The sequence below is a fragment of the Lupinus angustifolius genome, chromosome LG05, assembly GCF_001865875.1.
Source record: "Lupinus angustifolius cultivar Tanjil chromosome LG05, LupAngTanjil_v1.0, whole genome shotgun sequence".
Lineage (NCBI taxonomy): Eukaryota > Viridiplantae > Streptophyta > Magnoliopsida > Fabales > Fabaceae > Lupinus > Lupinus angustifolius.
Window position 1 is genome coordinate 21264534 of NC_032013.1, and position 20583 is coordinate 21285116.

General features: G+C 32.1%; 1 protein-coding gene across 7 annotated transcripts in view; it reads left to right on the top strand.

The window, feature by feature from the left end:
* LOC109348064 (probable disease resistance protein At4g27220) overlaps nucleotides 214-20583 on the top strand; it is a 30160-nt gene continuing 9790 nt past the window's right edge. For 3 of the 7 annotated variants that reach the window (XM_019588273.1, XM_019588270.1, XM_019588274.1), the window contains exon 1: nucleotides 14063-14135. The gene's annotated coding sequence lies outside the window, so the exon portion shown is untranslated. Of the gene's footprint in view, nucleotides 239-13831; nucleotides 13849-14060; nucleotides 14136-20583 lie in introns of those variants that run through there. The other 4 variants (XM_019588271.1, XM_019588272.1, XM_019588276.1 and 1 more) reach the window with 4 other exon arrangements.

The window sequence follows — 20583 nt, forward strand, 5'->3', positions numbered from 1 at the left end:
TTTCTTTTGAATGAAAAATAGTACTATAAGATATTTTCATTAAGATATGTCTTAAGAATAAGATGGAGTATTGCAAATTTGTGCTTGATCGATATTAGTTTTTTTATTAATTTTTCTAAGATAACGTTGTTGATCATCTTCCATGCCCTTCAGAGATTGCTTTTACACCACTATTGCTTGTTCCTTGGAAGGAGTTCATAGAAGTTGCTCACATATTCATACAAACTTGGTTCTCCAGGTACACCCATATCTTATTCACTCATGTTTATTAATTTCAGCTGATGCTATAAAAATATAATGATATTATAAATATGAAATTTGAAAAAAACAATATTACTATTTAACATTAATCAGATAGTAAAATAGGATAATAATAAAAACATTGTTTGAACTAATAATTAAATAATAGGCCACGTAGGTCCCTAATTGGAAACTGGATCAATTGTCGTCTCACGGTCCCGTACAAATAAATATTTACTAACAAATAGAAAATAACACTTCATTTTAATTAAGTTTTATAAAAATAATGCATTAGATTCATATGTCCACATAAAAATGGGCAGAACAGAATTAAAGACATCAAATTGGGACAAATAATTATCTAGATCCCTAATTAAGGCATCTACATATCTCAATGTTCTTAGGAGATAATGATAAGTTTCAGGAACTAAACTTGTCTAGTCTGAGATTATAAGAATTAGCTGCAAGTCTAAGTGGTATTATAAATTTAGATCCACTTTAGACAAAAAAATAATTCAACATGAATATATGAATAACATGTCGTTTGAATTGGGTTTATTAGTTTATATTAAGATATGTAATCTAATCTGAACTAAAAATTATATGTGATTTTAGATTGTTTGATTGGTTTTTTTTAATAAAACATATTACATTTCCCAGCCTATTTTACAAGAACTCATCATGCAAGTCAAAGAAAAGTTCCAAGCATATATATATTTATTGTATATATTTTATACAGAGAAATTATACATGACATACCATATGTCCAAATAAAAAGATGATGCACAATTCATGTATCCTTCAAAACATCACAAATATTCACTTTTAGTATCAAGTAAAATAGTCTATCTTAATAAAAGTTAAACATGATCCAAATAAATTAAGTTTTTTTGCGGTTTCGTTTTTTCAGATCATTTTTCTGTTTTTGTTTTGGATTGGTCTAGAGTTGAAGACATGCAGGTACCATTTACAAGTTTCCATTCTACATTCCTCTTTTGGAATCACTCAAAAGCTCCAATTTATTTGTATGATTAATCCTAACTTTGGTGTACTACTGATTTAGGATCCCAAGCTCAAACATGATTGAAGTCGAGCTCGATAGATAAGAAACACAAATCATCTATGTCAAAATATTTCTATCTCTTTATTTCCAACTGATCAAATATTACAAATTGTAATGTTGTTAACTTAAAAAATAATTGAATATTTATCAAAATTCTATTTGTGATAATGGGTTGAGCATAAGAAATTGAAATATAAGAACTCAATTCTCAGACAAAGTGGTGGTGGTGGTATACGTAGTATGAGATTTTTTTATCATGTGTTCTCCCCCACTATTAAACCCTTGTATGGTTGTACCCCATGATACACACTTTAAGCTTGAACTTTAAGGTTTATAAACAGTTTTGAAATGTTTACTTCATCGTATGTGTGACATGAAGTTTTTTTATTCTTTTGATAGTATTCAGTATTCACTCACGTAAGGAACTAATCCCACAATTCATATATGTTTACTCTCCCAATAAGATTTACTAACTGAAATCAAGCCCTAATCATTTTTTAATTTATTTGAGGATATACTACTTTGTGTTGTGTGAATCATAAAACAGAGGGAAGAAGAAGAAGATTGAGTGAAGTAGAGAAGTATATTATTTCAGCAAAGACAAGGAACAATCAAATAGTTAGATTACAAACTACACTTGCTATATATAGTTGCTCACAACTAACTGCATTACTATATTTGGAAAGTAAACTAACTATCACAAAAACTGAATTATGAATTAACATCCCTCCTTAATTCAGTTTTCCTTTGATGCCACTACTCCTATTTTGATTCTCAACATCTCAAACCTCTCCTTCTTCAAAGGTTTAGTTAGGATGTCAGCTAGCTGCACTCCACTTTTGCAGAAATCAAGCTTCAATCTCCCTTTGCTTACTTGACTTCTTAAGAAATGAAATCTAGTCTCAATGTGTTTACTCCTGCCATGTGAAACTGGATTTTTAGTAAGGTTTATTGTTGATTTGTTATCCACAAACAACACCATACTCTTTTCATTTCTTATCTTCATTTCTTCAAGTAGAGTTTCAAGCCATAACACCTGACAAGCAGCCATACAAGCAGCAATGTATTCTGCTTCACAAGAAGATAAGGCAACCACATCTTGCTTCTTTGAGCACCAAGAGATTGGAGCATTTCCAAGCAAAAACAAATACCTTGTTGTGCTCTTCTTGTCAACTTTATCTCCACACCAGTCAGCATCACTAAATCCAAACATATCGTGATTGAGATTGTTGGTTTTGCAGGGAAGTAGTAAGCCAAGCTCAACTGTTCTCTTTAGATACCTAAGCAACCTTTTTGCTGCTAGTAGATGAGTCTTCTTAGGTGTCTCCATATGTCTACTGACCACTCCTACACCATATGCCATGTCTGGTCTTGTATATCAGACATATCTCAAGCATCCAATCATCTGCCTATAGAGAGTTTTATCTGCAAGTTGATTTTCTTCTTCAAGAGTTTGTGATATGTTCCCTGATTCAATAGGCGTTGAAGCAAAGTTGCAGGTTTGCATCTGAAACCTCTCTAGTATGTCAGTGGAGTACTTTTTCTGGTGCATGAAGATCTCATCCTTAATTCTTTTGAACTCAATTCCTAGGAAGTGGGCAAGGTTCCTTAGGTCACTCATCTCAAATTTTGCCTTCATGCTATCTTTAAATGCCTCAATTTCATCTATCTTGCTTCCTGTCACCAACAGATCACCAACATACAAGCAGATTATGAGCAAACCATTCAAGCTTGACCTTTTTGTGTACACTCCATACTCAGTTGTGCACTTTACAAACCCAAGCTGCAATAGTTATCCATCTATTCTTTTATTCCAAGCTCTTGGAGTTTGCTTGAGCTCATAGAGTGCCTTATGCAACATGTACACATGGTTTTCCTTGCCTACAACTTCAAAACCTGGTGGCTGAGAGACAAACATTTCTTCTTATAGAGGTCCATTAAGAAAAGCTGACTTGACATCCATCTGTTGGATTGTCCAGCCATGATAACTTGCCAATCCCACTACCAATCTTATGGTTTCCATTCTTGCAACAAGTGCAAAGACTTCATCATAGTCTAAGCCTTGTTTTTGTGAGAAACCCTTTGCAACAAGCCTAGCTTTAAAATTTGTTACTTCTCCTTTTGCTTGAGCTCATAGAGTGCCTTATGCAACATGTACACATGGTTTTCCTTGCCTACAACTTCAAAACCTGGTGGCTGAGAGACAAACATTTCTTCTTATAGAGGTCCATTAAGAAAAGCTGACTTGACATCCATCTGTTGGATTGTCCAGCCATGATAACTTGCCAATCCCACTACCAATCTTATGGTTTCCATTCTTGCAACAAGTGCAAAGACTTCATCATAGTCTAAGCCTTGTTTTTGTGAGAAACCCTTTGCAACAAGCCTAGCTTTAAAATTTGTTACTTCTCCTTTTGGATTTATTTTTGCCTTGTAAACCCATCTTACTGTAATAGCTTTCTTGTCACTTGGTAATTGAGTGAGTTTCCAAGTATGATTCTTCTCAATGGAATAGAGTTCTTCCTTCGTTGCCTCCAACCAATAGTTGTGTTTTATTGCATCATCAAAATTCACAGGTTCCATTTCTGCCAATAATGCCATGTGAACTAGCTCCCCCTCTGTAGTGATTTTTGAATCTGGAAAGATCTCATAATCACTCAATCTGGGTGGAGCTTGTCTATTCCTATGAGGTCTTCTCTTATTCTGATCCTCAATTGCAGATGGTTGCTCAACAATCACTGGTGATTCTTCTGCTACTACTTCATCAAGGTGCATTAGATGTATTTTTTCTAAGTTGTCAGTGTTGTTGTCCCAATTCCAGCCTTGTGACTCATCAAACTTCACATATCTTCTTAACATGATCCCCTGAGTAAGTGGATTGAAGATTCTATAGGCTCAAGTGGAGTGATAGCCAAACAAGATCAACTTCTCACCCCTATCATCTAGCTTCTTCCTCTGCATCTCAGGTACATGTTTATAGCAAATAGAACCAAAAATTCTAAGGTGACCAACAACAAAGGCAAAAGAACAGTCAAATAGTTAGATTACTCGAATTAGTTGCCTTTGCTGAAATAATATACTTCTCTACTATTTTAGTTGCTTTCTGGAGCTTGGGTTTATTTGAAGATGTTGATAGCTTGGCTCATGCAAGAAATAGACTATACTGCTTGGTAACAGAGCTGAAGTCACCTTGTTTATTGCTTGAGGAAGGAAAAGATACTAAATCCTTTACAATGCATGACGTTGTCCAATGAGTAGCTAGAAAGCTGGCATCCAGAGATAGGCCTATATTTGCGGTTAAACAGTATAGTGAATTGAAAAAATGGCCGGAAATTTATAAGAAGTGCTACCGTATGTTTTTGCCTGAATGTCGTATCCATGACCTTCCCAAGAGCTTGGAATGTCCAGAGTTGGAGATACTCGAACTTGGATGCCAAAATAACTTTCTGAAGGTACCTGATTCCTTTCTTGAAGAGACAAAAGAATTGAAGTGTCTGTATCTAAGTGGATTAGATTGCATACCATCCCTTGCTTCATCTCTCTACCACTTGCCAAATCTTTGTGCACTGCATCTCTGTGAATGCATGCTAGAGGATATAGCTATACTTGCAGAACTCAAAAATCTTGAGATCCTTGACTTTAGTAATTCAGAGATTAGAGAGCTCCCTCCAGCTATAGGGAATCTTACTCGTCCCAGGTTGCTAAATTTAAGTAATGTCTCTGGATTGAGAGCAATTCCTGCAAAACTTATATCAAGCCTGCCACACTTGGAAGAGCTGTATATGGCCAACTTCCGATATAAGGAGGGAAAGTATTGATCTATGGTTTCGGGAAATTTATTTAAGATGGATAGTGATATTTTTATGAATGTGGGTGGCTTATCCACTAATGGTGCTAGCCTGGGTGATTTTGAATGGCATAAGGATTTTGATGCTGCTAAGATTTACAAATCATGTCTGAGAAGTCCCCATCTGTATATCCAGGGAGAACTAACTAAAGTTGGTTCATTATCTGTAGAGAATAGATTGCTTCACTATCTGATTGCGTACATTCTAGTTCAGAGAAACACCAATTATGCACAACCTATTGTTAATGATTTGAAATTCATGTATGTTGTTAAGGAAAATATCATGATTAATTGGCCTGAGGAGATCCTGAAGGTCATGTATAATGTGTCTACCTCGCAATCCAAGTTGTTGCCCTATTATATATTCATATCGAGGGTCATTGATTATCTGCATATTGACGTATCTGACACCTTTATCACAAAGACTTTAGATAAAGATCACCTTGTTGGTGAAAGCCTAATCCATAAGATGGGTATCTACAAGTATGGAAGTACTTGGCAATACCAAGAGGATTACACTATTGTGGATTTGGATCAATCTAATTGTCACGACTCAATTTTCGGATGGAAGACCAGCTCTACGACTTGGGAGGAGGTGAACTCGATTTCTACCTCTCCCAGCTTATTTGGAGTCGCCACTACATTTTTTTTGCGGTTAAAACATAGAAAACACTCTAGTATGCCCAAATTGGATAAGAATGGTCTTTAAACAGAGATTCTGAGCTCGGGAGTCGATTACGGGTCGAGGAAGGTATTAGCATCTCGTCTGCCCGTATTAAAACGGTACCCTTGCTAAGTAAATGGACTTTTATACCATTAAAATTATTTATTTAAAATTCAATTAATAAAACAAAATATTTTTATTTTTTATATTTGTGTCTGACAAGAGTTTATTTTGCTCCTATGTATCCCTGAATGCAATAGGGAAATCAAGACTACGTAGTTCTAGTTCAAAAATAGTGGTTAATCAAAATATAATTTGAATTTTTTTAGTGTCTTACATAGACTTTTGGAATAATTGAATTTGAATTGTTTGTGAGATAGATGAAGCAGCAAAGTTAATGTCCGCACCGCATCTAGTCTCAAATAGGTTTTTAGAAATAGTTTTAGTTTTAATTGTTTGCGAGATAGATGAAGCAGCAAAACTAATGTCCGCATCGCATCCAATCTCAAATAGATTTTTGAAATAATTGAATTTATATTGTTTGTGAGATAGATGAGGCAGTAAAGCTAATGTCCGCACCGCATCTAGTCTCAAATAGGTTTTTAGAAATAATTTTACTTTTAATCATTTGCGAGATAGATGAAGCAGCAAAGCTAATGTCCGCACCACATCTAATCTCCAATAGATTTTTTTAAAATATATAAAAAATTATTTTTATTATGAAAGTATAGTTTTTATTAAAACAAATATTAATTTTATTTAGGTTGAAATATGAATCATCATTTAATAGCTATGAGATATTAACATACTAGTTAACAATCTCTTTATTTAAAATGGCCTAAACAAGGACATTAAAACAAAACAAATAAATATATAGATATATTATGAAGAAATAACAACAAAAAATTTAAATCAACAAAAACATTAAAAGGTAAGAATGTAAAAGGAAACGTATTCGGTTACCCCTTCACAAATTAAATTTGGGATTGAAATCCCTTATTCATCTCTTTTCTTTTCTCTCACGGCCAAAAGGGGTAGGATAGAAATCCTAAACTCCCTAGCCACCCTCTTCTTCTCTTCTTCGCCTTGTTCTAGAGACGGGTTTGCGATTCGGGTCGCGATGGTTCTTCGACGAGGAGGTGGTTCGTGGTTGGGTCACCTCTTCTCCCCTTCGACGGCAGCAACGGTGGTGAGGTGCAGTGGTTCGATTGATGAAAGTGGAATCACGGTGAAGAACGCCGATTACCACGATGGTTTGAAGAAAAGGTAATCATTTTCCTTATTTCTCATGAACCCTCACCATCTCCCTCATAGAGACTTATTAGGGTTCTAGATTAGTAGTGATAAGGGAGTAATCCCTTTTCTATTGAAATTTTGTCTAATCTTATTGCCGGTACTAATTGGTGGTGACGTGTAATATGTAAACTAAAACATATTTCAATCATGTGTTTTTTTTATTTACGTTCTAATCCAGTATATGTGTTTCTATGGAATGATCGGTGTTATGTATGTAAAAATATTTGGGTCAAAAGCTAAACTGGACGTAAATCATATTATCTTGCTTTAAGGTTACGGCAATGCACCGTTTGTTTTCATCTATTTCGTTTTTACTTAAGTAGGTAGATGTTCCATTGAAACCACTGTGTATGATCAATTAAAAAACATTTATGAATTAAGCATATAAAGCATATAGAGCAGGGTATGTTTATGGGATATGCGTGTATGCGTTGATGCTCAGGGCACATATAAAACATTGTTTTTTGTAGTTTGAATGCTTACCTGAGTGTATGCTCTCTTCCTTTGTCCTTCTGAATGTTGGTTCTCTGTTTATAGAGGCTATGCCTCTATGTATGTGGTGATATGTGTGTATTTGTGTATGCTCTGAATGTTCTCTTTTTATCACTATGTGGTCTTTGTGTATATGCTCAATTTTTCTGTTGCAATGTATGTGTTTCTTGTGCACACACTGTGATGTTGTATATGTTTCTCTCTGGTTGTTGTATTCTCTGTTTTGGTATTGTAGTCTCCGTTTTTGTTTCTCTCTGATTTTCTTATTGTTGTGTATGTGTAATCTGCATCCTTTTTATACTGTTTGTAGGCAGACCCTTAGGCTGTCAATTTTGATTCAGTAACTGACAAGGATTATGCTCTATGATTGCCCTTTATTGCTGCAATTAAGTTGATTTTGTAATTGGCAAGAATCTTTAGATCATCATTATGATTATTTTATTAATTTTTTCATATATATCAATATTACTATATTAATCACTTTTAATTCTGAAATTTATTTGTCCATCATCTTCTCAATCAATTTTATATTTTGATTGTAGTTTCCTCTGAATATCAATGTTGGTTAACCAATATTGTTGCATTGTTACTAGTGTGAATATGATTGCAACGATTCTATTGTTGGTCTATTAATAATTTAATAATATATTTATATAAATATAGATTTTACTAATTAATAAAGTTTAAGAGGTGATTAAGAAGAAAAAATAGTTTAGAGTGACTACTAGAAAAAGGACATAGACACTATTCGGGAAAACTAGCTTGTAAATGTGAGCTCGTAGCTTGTAGTTGTGAGCTTGTAGTTTGTAGCTGTGAAGGTAGCTCGAAGCTTATAGTTGTAAAAGTAGCTAATTAAACTTGAGTTGTTCGGTAAAACAAGTTTTGTATCTAGCTGGAATTTAAAAAATAACTAAAAAGGACATACATTATTTATTTATTATTTATTTTGTTATTTATTAATGGGAAAAGTGTATAAAAACTTCATAAATTTTATGTTTTCTTTTTTGAAAACTACCACTATAAACTTTCTATTCTCCTTAATTGGTCCTCAAACTCTAACAAGAGAAAAACTTGCCTAGAGACTAATATAACACATCACTTTTAAAGACAACTAATAGAATAATGACAACTCATAAAAATTAAATTAATTAAATTTTAATATGAAAAAGATAAATAAAATAAGTATTAATTTTTAATCCCATAATCTTTCTCCTCACTTATCTCTTCCTTATCTGCAGTTACGTTTCATCTCCTCTTTTCTCTTTCTATCCTCATTTCAAATTAAAATCTTTCTTCTTCTTCGTATATTTCTTCTTTCTTGTTCCTTTCCTTTTGCATTTCTTCCTTTTCTCACTTGTAACTTGGCTTCTGAAATGTGCAAGATGTGTTTGGTTTTATCCTTTTACTTTGTTATGGTATAAGAAAACTAAAGTCACTTGACTTTTCAAATGTGCACAATCTATTAAGTACTTGAATTCTTCCAGTTCCACACTAAATTTTGTACATACATGCTATATTTTGTACCTACATAACCTTTTTCCCAACCCAAGTGAAATACAAACTTTACAGCAGGACACCACGTGATGAGCATTACAAGATGAAATATATAGAAACTGGTCCACCACGTTATTATTATCATTCATCACACACACCACTACTCTTTAATATTTAACAGTAATATATATTATGGAGATAAGAAAGAACAACTGATTGAAGAAAAAAAGCTAATGTGAAGTTCCTATTGTATACTAGTTAATACTATATATCAGTTCCCAAGTACTCAATGTCAAATTCTTATAAACAAAGATTAAGATTATTCTCTCTCACATAAGTGATAGATTATTCTCCATCATCTATTTATCAATCTGCATTAGGCTTTATTGTTAAATAGACCAAATTTTTATTGCTTGAACATTCAACATTAGATTAAAATACCATACAATTATTCTCATTACTAATTTAGGAAGCAAAAGTCAATCTTGATACAGAAAACATATCTCTAGTCTGCATTTTTTTCAAACATACTCATTCTGGCATTCTCATTACAAAACTTAAAATTGCATTGACAAATATACTATATAAGAAGATGACAATAAATACATAAGTTCATTTCATAATTGTTCAATAATGCACTCTAGTATTAACATGGTTTCTACTCCCACTCTCATGTTGACTTGTCTTTTGCCTCAGAGCATGGGGTCTAATGCACTCCCACTCCCATCTTCACTTGTCTTTTGCCTCATAGCATGTGGTCTAATCGGTGTTGGTCCAATATTTTGCATTCCAAATGCTGGTTGTAGAATCTGTGGACCGCAAAATGGCATGATAGGTGGAGCCATTTGAGGCATGATAGGTGGAGTCATTTGAGGCATGATAGACCTATATAGTGACATTGTACTTGGTTGCATATTAGAACCATTGATATAGTAATTGGTATCACAAAACTCACTTCTTTCTTTTTGTTTCTCTGTAAACAAAAATAAACATTAGACATTATATAACATTTCCAGGTAAAAAAGTTATTATGCAACTTCATTAGAATACAAGTGAGGTAAAACATATTTTATAAATTCTCACCTTTATTTTTCTTCACTATTGTGGTAGATCGTTTCCTTTTCTCGAAATGTCCTTTCTTTCGAGCAGCAGACATTTCCTTAGTCTTTGCAAGAAGATAATTTAGAACTACATGTCCATTATTCACATTTTGAGTGGAACTGATGTCATTTGTTATTGCATATGGGTTTAAATTGAGCTTAGCAAGACATTCTTGCACACGCTCAACTCCAACATCAAGTAAATTGCACATAATTTGTTGAGTTTCTTTGTGTTCTTGACTTTCCAAAACCAAATTATAAAATGATTTCATAACAACATTGCGGTAAAGAATGCTAACATCATAATCTTTCTCCACACCCCCATTCATATGCTCATAAATGGTGGACCTGTCATTTTTTGACCATCTTTTCAAGAAGTAATGGTCAGGTATTCTCAAAATACCTTTAAATATTATAAATCCTCAAAGCATGACTACAAAGAATTCCCATAAATTCAAACTTGTGACAACTACAATTAACCATGTAAGTAGAAGAGTCAAATGTCACAATATACTTCTTGTTAGGCATTTGATTGAATATGACAAGTTATCACATACTTTAATCTCTACAGAAGTGCTCCCCCCTGTCCCATCAAGATATTTCTTCAAAAAAAGTTTAAAGATTTTGTGAGTATATATTTTAGATGTATGTCGTAAAGTGTCGCTGCTATTTATAATTAGAGGGGGAGCACTTTAGCTACACTTGAAGTCCTTCTCAACCTCTATTTGTCGCCATTTTTTTTTTACCATTTTGTCAAATGTGTTAAAGAATTGTGTAAGACTAGTTGTTTTACCTGCAATCTCAGATAAGACACTATTTGTACTCTCACTCCGTTGAGATGACTTAATACCAGCTGAAAATATTTCCTTGCTATAAGCAGTGCTCCACTTGTGACGAATTTTATACATATCCTCCAACCATTTATGACCATTGTGTTTACTCATCATCTCCTTCCAAGTACTTTCAAATTCTTCTTCTGAATCACAACCCGACATGGACTTTTGCAACAAACTTTGGAATTTATGATCTGAATTAAGAGCACCCAAATGAGAAGGGGCATTTTTAGCTATATGCCATAAACACAGCCGATGAGATGTATTTGGCATTACCTCTCTAATTGCTTTGGCCATGGATGCATCTTGATGTGTGAAGATTGTTTTTGGTTGTTGGTTTCCCATGCTTTGCAAAAATACTTTAAACAACCACCTAAAAGAAACTGATGTTTCATCAGCTAGTAAGGCACAACCAAACATCACATTTTGCAAATGATGATTTACACCAACAAAGGGTGCACAAATCAAATTAAATCTATTAGTACGATAAGTGGTATCAAAAACCATAACATCCCAAAAACAATCATAATCAAGTTTTGATTTACCATCTCTCTAGAAGACATTAGTTAAACGAGACTCTTGGTCAAATTGGACTGAGTAGAAGAACATTGGATCTTCTGATTGTCTTTTTTGTAACTAATTCACTAAAGATTGAGCATCACCGGCTTCAATGGATTTCACCTTTTGAGTGTAGACAAAATTTTGCATATCTTTCATTGTTGAACCAACCTTATCAAATCCACCGACCTCTTCCCCAATATAGCTCCATGCATTTGTAACACTCATACCAGCATTTACTAGTGACTTTATCACATCTCCTTTAGTAGCGGATATATTTCTCATAGAACGTAACAGATGTCTCTGATGGGGTTGGGCAAACTCATGGTTGTGATCCAATACTAGTTTTGTAATTTTCAATTGTCCTTCCTTGCTGACATTAAATCGCACCATAACTTGGCATCTTGTTCTTGAATCTGCTATCTCATAAGCCACTTCACCTTGAAGTTCATTGTTCTTAAACCCTTGTTTAGAACAATAATATTCCTTCATTCGTATATTTTTTCTATCATTATCATAAAATTGTTGTTGGCCTTTCCTTACACTGAAACCCATTTTGAAAGCATGTGCTTGATATAGATTGTAAGCTTCATCCATGTTATTCACAATTTGACGAACAAAAATATCTTTGGGTTCATTATTTTTGAGTGGTTGAGGTTCATCATGCTCCATATTATATTTAAGTTAGAAGAAAGAAGAAATATATGGAGAAGAAGAAAGAAGAAAGTTTGAAATGAAGATAGAAACAGAAAAGGGAGATGAAACCTAACTGTAGATAAGGAAGAGATAAGTGAGGAGAATATTATAGGATTAAAAATTAATACTTATTTTTATTTATTTTTTACATATTAAAATTTAATTAATTTAATTTTTATGAGTTGTGATTATTCTATTAGCTGTCTTTAAAAGTGATGTATTGTATTAGTCTCTAGGAAAATTTTTCTCTTCTAGACGTGAGAGTTTGTTAGATTTAATAATTAATATAGTGTAGGAATCTTCGGATGGAAATATATTATGCATCTTTAGGTTTGATTTCTGGAAAAATATATTTTCATATAAATTTTGTTATATCATAATCATAATAAATTAATATGTTAATTTTAAATCAATTATTAATAAATGAGAATAAAATATATGATGGTACAAGAAGATATGTTATTTTCTTTAGCTAATAAAATCATGACATGTGTCTTATTTAATTATTTTTTATAAAAATATATGTAAAACTAAACAAAACAGTACATGTGTCATATTTTTACTGGTCAGATGAGATAATTTATCTCCTAATATGAGGAAATATTTTATTATCTTAATAAATAATATATATAAAATATGATTTTATAAGGTATCTTACTTTTTTATAAGAGTTGCATAAAAAAAAAATTATAGAAGAATGCATAATTTTTCAATTCCAACATATTCAATCCAATTCCCCACTCTCTCCTCCATGAAGTTAGGTGATCTTTATATATTTTTCCATGCCTTTCACACCATCAAAATAATTACTTTATTAATATGTATAATTTAATTGAAAATACCTTATAACAACAAGTATTATCATATATCAAATTTAAGGTGATTATATGCTATTTATTACTTAATTCAAATTTAAAAGTGGTTTTATAATTGTTGTATAGGGTATTTTCATCTAGAAGAGAGCATAATATTTATACATTGACAATATAAAGATTTATACACAATCAATGTATTATACACCATTCATTTGCAATATTTTTGTCTAATAGTCAATGATAATTAAGAATGAATGTGAATGATACGGTGACAGTATAAAAAATCTTACACTATCATAGCATACATTTTTTTCTCAAATATAAAAAAAATTGAGGGAAGACTTTATTTTACTATGCACTTGAAATTTTTCTCTAAACTATTGATATAAATATGAATTCCACCATTTATCGATCTTGGAATGATGCAATAATTTATATCTCCATACATCAACTGTACGACATAGCTGGAATCTATATTATATATATAACCAACTTGACATGAATCACATTGTAGTTTTTCCGTGATATAGCTGGAATCTATATTATATATCCCACGTGAAATCAATCAAACTATATTATATATCTATCTTGACAGCAATCACATTGTATTTCTTCCTTAATTAAAATTTCAAATTCAACTCAAATTTTTATTTCAAGTTAATTAACTTTATATATGTGTATCTTGTCCTCTCACTACAATACACAACCACTTCATTCCAGAGTTTCATCAGTATACTACCACTGAAATAGGTACGTTCGTATGCCCTTGTGTTTTTTTTTCTGGGCCTTTGTATAACCCCTTATTTTTTGTTCTCTTCTTTTGAACGAAAAATTGTACTATAAAATCTTTTCGTTAAGATATATGTCTTGATAATAATATGAATTGAAAATTTTGTGCTTCAGCGATATGATTTTTTCCTAAGGTTGTTGATCATCTTCTTCCATGCCCTTCAGAGATTGCTTACACCAATATTGCTTCTTCATTGGAATGGGTTAACAGAGGTTGCTCACATAGTCATACAAACTTGGTTCTCCAGGTACACCCACATCTTATTCACTCATGCTTATTAATTTCAGCTGATGCCATAAAAATATAATAATATTATTAATTATAATAGATATGAAAGTAAAAAAACATTTATATCTAACATTAATCGTACAAGCTTGTCTCACTGTTCTGACGAGGGCCTCAAGTCCCGGATTGAGGCAACGGCAGGTCATTGCAGTGATAAAATATGGATGGGGATTTATTGTTCCGAAATATGTCCTTAACCAATTACAATGAAACAAAAATTTATAAAGTCATCAATATTTAATTATTTTAACTGACATGACATAATATGATTGGTTTGGGACAAACTTTAGGATATGTTTTAAGACGATCATTCTCCAAATATAACAATAGGCCATTGGAGTAACAGGGCCTCAGGTCCCCATTGAGACAATGAGACAACTCCAGGTCTCACTGTTCTCATAGGGCTCATTCTTCCAACATTCTTATTATTGAACCAAAAAGAACTTGTTTTTCTCCTATACTATTATGTTATTCTTATTTATTAAGAATACTTATAATTTCACAATAAGATTTCTGTAGTTATTCTTATGAGCAAATGTGGATTCTAAAAAAATAAAAAGAAGAAAGTATGAAATAGACTGTGAGACTTAATTAAAAATAAAAATGATATTTATTATTATAGTAAATATATATATATATATATATGTTATTTTTAATTTCTGAATATATTATATTTAATTACAAAATATTGTGTATGAAGTAAAGAAGAATGAAGTTGATATTCTCCTATGGAAATGCTCTAAATTTGATGGGCTCTAAGCTTGACCAACAGGAGATTCAGAAGTTAGCAGCAAGTCTACAAGGGTTCTTGTATGGATTTGGATAGATTTTAAACAAAAAAAAAATAGCCGTTTTGAATACATAAATAATTGTGATTTCAATTGATTTTATTAGTTTATATTAAGACATATAAATTAACTGTGTTTATTCAAGTGATACATATATGTTTTATTCTCCTTAAACAAAGTCTTGAGTTCGAGTTCTGTGTATAGAAAAAATATCAACTGAGAGAGTTAGTCTCACATACATATGGATATTCCCGGCTCGGACAAAATTACCTCTAGTGCGAGAATTCCGAGAACCAAAAAATATATTAAGACATATAATGTATTCCATTCCAAAAGATTATATGCTATTTCATATAAGTTTGGTTGGTTTTTTAATAAAATAATATTGCATTTCTGATTTCCTAACCTATTTTACAAGAATTCGTCATGCAAGTCAAAGAAAAGTTCCATGCATTTATAATATATATTATCTACAAAGAAATTCTACATGACATACTATATGTGCAAATAAAAGTATGATGTATAATGCATATATATTTCCAAACATCACAAATCTATCTATTTTAAATTTTCACATGATTCACTTTTACTAGTCAGTGAAATAGTATATTTTAATAACAGTCAAATATGATCCGAAAAAATAAATATAGTTTTTTTGCTGTATCAATTTTTTAGATCATTCTTCCATTATTCATTTGGATCCTTAAGTAGTGTTGGTCTCACCAACCTAATTTTAGAATGAGTTAGACTCATTTTCATTATTGGATAAAACAATTATATTTTTACATATATTTTTAGAATAAAAATATAATTTCAGTGTTAATTAAAAAATGCAAGTGTTAGTTTTTCTTTACCTTTTCCAATGAATTCTATTTAGGATAGGTGATAATATGATGTGTAACATTTTTTGTTTTCTCGATTTTATGTCAAATCATAAAACATGTTTGATTCTAATTACCTATACAGTCATACACCTTGTGATATATTAGTGGTTGAGGGTATAAAAATCTAGTGACAAATTCAAAATATCAACATCTAACAAGATGTTGGTTAGTGGTGTAAGACCCCACTAGATTTTAAAGTTGAATATTTGATTTCTGGAAGCGACATTTGTTGGGAGCAACCCCGAAACCCAATAAAAATTACTTCATTACCCAAAAAGGTGAAGTAATACTCTTCCTAGTACCAAAGAATTCAAAACACCAAGACATTGATATACCTTCCCAGTACCAAAGAATTCAAAACACCAAGACATTAATATAGTAGTGTAAGACCATGCTAGATCCTAATATGATCAAATGGTCAAACGTTCAATTTTTGGGAGCGAGACTTATTAGAAAAATAGCCACACACTTTCAAAGTGATTAATTCTATACCCTCTGATACCTTCTTAGTACAAAAAAAAAATAAATTCAAAATAATATGAGATAAAACTAAATAAGAAAGATGTCCTATTTGTTATCCTAAATTTATGACTTGCATTAGTTTTAGTTCCTAAATATTTTCAAAGCTTTTGTTCCCGCAATAAGTTTTACTTTTGGTCCTAGACGTAAAAGTGGAATAAGAAGGTGATCTCGATCTCCCATATGAATGAAAATGAAAGAAAATATTTCAAATTTGTTCTTCTTCCTAAATCTACCAAAATGTAACTCTGAACCCAATAACACTCTCACCTAAACTCTCTCTCTCTCTCTTAATCTCTCTCTAGATTTGTGTCTGTGAGAAAGTGAAAGAACCCTAGTTATAAGGGATATTGATCTTCTTCTTAACAAATCCTCTTCCAAGGAGAACGAGCCTTCCTCTTCAAAGCGCACTAAGCTCACTCATTACGACAACAACACTTCACTTATCTCTGATTCTGGCGTCAACATATCAATCTATCTATCTCCAATTTGTATTTATTAATTCATTATTTTTGTTGTGTGTTTTTCATGTCTATGTTTATGCTTTCTACATTTTGATATTAATTTAAATTCCCAACATAACTTGGTTCTCTTAAAAATTTACATTATTGTTTATAAACAAAATCAATATTACTTAAGTTCTTCAATTATAATTTTCCATAACTTTAATGTTTTAATCTGATAGTAGTCCCACACTAGGTAGCATCGTAAACTTAATGTGGTATATACATCTCGAGGCTATACCTAGTTTTTTTTGGGTTGAACTCTCTTCACGTCCTTAAGTTCTAACCGTTGTTAGACAAACTAAGACATTAGACTTTCCTACCTTATAAACTAGTATTTTGGGTTGTGCTCTCCTCGCGTAGATCCTAACAAATGATATTTTCATTGAGAGTTATGTCACAAAAAGGACTACCTATAGGCTAGATTAATATATATTATCGAATACTAATAGCTGAGTGAAACTACCTAAAGAAAAATGACTACCATAAGGTCAATGTCGATAGACTAAGGGTTAGTTTGGGAGTTGGATTTTGGAGGGGAAGGGAGGGAAAGGGAAGGCTTCGGAACCATGAAATACACTTGTTTCATAGCTCCAAAGTCTTCCTTTTCCCTCCCTTCCCCTCCAAAATTCAACTCCCAAACTAACCCTAAAGGGGCGGCAATGTTAGAAGTCTCATATTGGATTTTCCTCATGTGCTTAAGTTCTAACATAATCACACAAAATCTAAGTGATTGAAATTCCTCACCGTGTATACTCTTGAGTGTCGACTCCTATCGGTACCAGCAACCTCAACCTCCAAGACTCCTGATTCCCGTGAAAAACTACGTACTACTTGACATGTAGTTTTTATGTTATTTTCATTGATCACCTTAGTCAATTCTTTGCAATATACATGACCTGCTCTTATCATATTACGCTTCATTTCTATGGTTTTGAAACCATGAATTCAGTCTATGATATGTTGCTCTAACAAGGGCCGTAATGAGCAAAACTCTTGTTTCTTTCAGAATGATGTTAACACATTCTGCCATCATTATATGATTGCATCTATTTTTCTTTTGGGATGTTATCTAACCAAGCTACTGCCCTCGGATTTTTTGATGCAATACCACAAGCATTCGCTCGAATTGAGGCCGCATCAACTCATACCCTACAACAAGTTTACCAATATTAACATAAATCGCAAAAATAAATAATTTAACATAAATCACATAAATTTCAATATATACCCATTTCGATGACTTTTTCTTTCATATAATTATCTCAGAACTCCTTGTTGAAATTGCTAGCAACATGACGGATGCAATATATGAGTTGTGCATTACACCATTGTGGGAGCTCAGTACGAAGTGTACTCAACAAACATGTACCCATATATGATATTATACAAATGTTCGGTTGTGATGTAACATATGTCCGAAGATTGTAGAAAAATCATTTCCATGTTTCTTTGGTTTCTACTTCCATAATAAAAAATGCTACTAGAAATATACATCTAGTACCATCTTGTGAACTAGGTATTAGCAATGTTCCAGTATACTTTCTCATCAAGAATGTGTCATTCACTTGAAGGATTGGTTTACAAAAATCAAATCATTCAATGCATTGCTTGAAAGCCCAAAATACCCTATCAAGAATTAAAGTATTATATTCTTTATGGTTAGATGTTGAATATCTTACAATTGTATCTGATGCATAATATTGACAACATTCAACTAACGAGGTAACTCCTTGTACGATCCCTCCTAATCACCATAAATTTGAGACATTGTTATTTGTTTAGCAGTCCAAGCCTTCTTATATGTCACCTTATAATCAAAATGAGTGACTAACTCTTTCACTAATGCTTTAATTGGTATACCAAGATCTTCATTTACTAATTGAACAACAATAAAGTTTGCGATGAATGATGAGTTCAATTCCGTGTGATCTTGAGAAATATTAGTGGATACACAAGTGTGTTTTCCACTAATTTTTATAATATCTCAAATATCATGAAACTATTTTACAACATTTATTGTTGCTTCATTTGAATCAAATTGCATACCAACAAACATATCATGAGTAAATTACACTGACACCCCATGAGTTTTAGTGAAATTACACAAACCACCCCTCACTTTTCTACACCTACACAAACCTCCCCTAGTTTTTATACTTTCATTACATTGACCACCCCTGTATAAGAAATAAGTGTAATCTTTTAAACAAAAAATGTGATATTAAGTTAAACAAAATATGATATATTATGTAGACAAGTCTAAATAATATACAAATCAATGTATCTTTATTATTTTTTGTTACAAAATGCATCAACAATACTAAAGAAATATTATTTAAATCGCTCTTATAATATAGTGTAACGAACCAAAAATAATGAAGAAATATCGACTCATATATTATTTGGACTTGTCTCCACAATATATCATGTTTTGTTTAACTTAATTGCATTTATCATATTTTTTGTTTAAAATATTACATTTATTTCTTATGCACGGGTAGTCAGTGTAATCAAAGTATAAAAATTATGGGAGGTTTGTGTAGATGTAAAAAAGTGACAGATAGTTTGTGTAATTTCACTAAAACTCATGAGATGTCAGTGTAATTTACTCTTATTAAAATCATTACTTACGTCACTACTTGTATATGGAAAATCTTGTCCATATTGATATAATCAATGTTAACGAAAAAAAATGAAGGAATAGCATATGTTATGCTATCCGGTTCACTAGTGGCAATTTGAACATCAACATTATCATCATCATCATCGTCATCATCAGCACATAGCTCAATGTCTTCTTCATCACTAAAATCACTAACAATATATCTAATGATGACCATCTACATATAAACATAAAGTAATATTAAATAAAAATTAATACAAGTAAGTGAAATTAAAAAAAGAACAATATTTTTACTTATATTGTATAATGACAATTCTTAAATTATTCTTAATTTTTCTTTTCTTCATTCGGTGTGATTTGAGTTGGGGTAGACGAGTATATATGTTGTTCGGATCTCGTGCATGGTATACATGACTTAGATGTCGTGTTGAACGTCCACGACATTGTCATGAAAGTCGTGTTGTATGTCCATGACATTGCAATGAAAGTTGTGATCCTCGTCCATGACTTCTGTCAACTTTGACACGATGTAAGAATCTCGTATTGTTAGTCCACGACTTCCATTAAATCTACACTAGTCCCATAAATATTTTGAATCATATATTAAATGTGTGATAGTGTAGTCAAATTACACTATCCACGTAAATTTTCCTATGACAAGTATTATCATGTATCATGTTTAAGGTAATTATATGCTATTTATTGCTTAATTCAAATTTCAAAGTGGTTTTAAGATTGTTGTACAGGTCAAGAGAATTGATTTTTGCATATTCTTCAAGATGTGTACAACAAGTATATATAGAGATCCATAATGATTGAAAACAATCAGATTCCTATGAGGAATCTTGAGAGCTTGAGTGACTGTAGAAGGTTCAAGATTTTCTGGTAGGGTATGTTTTGTGGCAGTGAGTATTTGTTTTGGCTTGAAGATGTTATTTTGTGATCTGGTGGTCATAGGGTGGCTTCTGTTGGAGGGAAGTTGAGGTGGTGGGTTGGTAATGTAGGTCTGGTTTGGTGGAGATGGTGTTGGTGTTGTGGTAGTGAGTTGGTTAGTGTGTTGGATGTCAAGAGTGTGTGGCTATGCTATGTT